Raw genomic sequence first — 1,906 nt, 5'->3', positions numbered from 1 at the left:
TCATGACGTATTACCATATTTCGTTATACGTTATAACGAAATGCTATATAACGTTTTACGTTATATCTTAATACTACATAACGATATATGTCAAAACAAATTACCATATTACGTTATACGTTATAATGCAATACTGCATAACGTTGTACGTTATAACGCATTACCATATATCGTTATACGTTATAACGTAACACTAAATAACGTTAAACGTTATATCGTCATGCTACATATCGATACACGTTATATCTTAATACTACATAACGATATATGTCATAACGTGTTACCATATAACAATATACGTTATAACGCAATACTGCATAACGTTATACGTTATAACGTAATGCTATATAACGTTATACGTTATATCGTAATGATACATAACGTTACACGTTATACCTTAATACTACATAGCGATATATGTCATAACGTATTACCATATTTCGTTATACGTTATAACGTATTACCATATATCGTTATACTTTATAACGTAACACTAAATAACGTTATACGTTATGACGTAATGCTACATAACGTTACACGTTAAACCGTAATACTACATACCGTTATACGTTACATCGTAATACTACATAACGTCATACGTTATAACGAATTACCATATATCGTTATACGTTATAACGTAACACTACATAACGTTATACGTTATAACGTAATGCTATATAACGCTATACGTTATATCGTAATGCTATATAATGTTAAACGTTATATCGTCATGCTACATATCGATACACGTTATATCTTAATACTACATAACGATAAATGTCAAAACAAATTACCATATAACGTTATACGTTATAACGCAATACTGCATAACGTTATACGTTATAACGTATTACCATATAACGTTATACGTTATAACGTAATACGATATAATGTTAAACGTTATATCGTCATGCTACATATCGATACACGTTATATCTTAATACTACATAACGATATATGTCATAACGTGTTACCATATTACGTTATATGTTATAACGCAATACTGCATAACGTTATCCGTTATAACGTATTACCATATATCGTTATACGTTATAACGTAACAATAAATAACGTTATACGTTATAACGTAAAGCTACATAACGTTATGCTTTATACCCTAATGCTACATTACGTTATACGATACATCGCATTACTACATAACGTAATACGTTATATCGTAATGCTACATAACGTTATACTATATACCGTAATGCTACATAACGTTATACGTTACATCGTAATACTACATAACGTTATATGTTATACCGTAATACTACATAACGTTATACGTCATAACGTATTACCATATAACATTATACGTTATAACGTAACACTACATAACGTTATACGTTATAACGTAATGCTACATAACGTTAGACGTTATAACGTAATGCTATATAACGTTATACGTTATATCGTAATGCTATATAATGTTAAACGTTATATCGTCATGCTACATATCGATTCACGTTATATCTTAATACTACATAACGATAAATGTCAAAACAAATTACCATATAACGTTATACGTTATAACGCAATACTGCATAACGTTATACGTTATAACGTATTACCATATAACGTTATACGTTATAACGTAATACGATATAATGTTAAACGCTATATCGTCATGCTACATATCGATACACGTTATATCTTAATACTACATAACGATATATGTCATAACGTGTTACCATATTACGTTATATGTTATAACGCAATACTGCATAACGTTATCCGTTATAACGTATTACCATATATCGTTATACGTTATAACGTAACAATAAATAACGTTATACGTTATAACGTAATGCTACATAACGTTATGCTTTATACCCTAATGCTACAGAACGTTATACGATACATCGCAATACTACATAACGTTATACGTTATATCGTAATGCTA

Source organism: Bombus pyrosoma, unplaced genomic scaffold, assembly GCF_014825855.1.
Source record: "Bombus pyrosoma isolate SC7728 unplaced genomic scaffold, ASM1482585v1 HiC_scaffold_4726, whole genome shotgun sequence".
NCBI classification, from domain to species: domain Eukaryota; kingdom Metazoa; phylum Arthropoda; class Insecta; order Hymenoptera; family Apidae; genus Bombus; species Bombus pyrosoma.
This window is presented reverse-complemented; position numbering follows the sequence as displayed.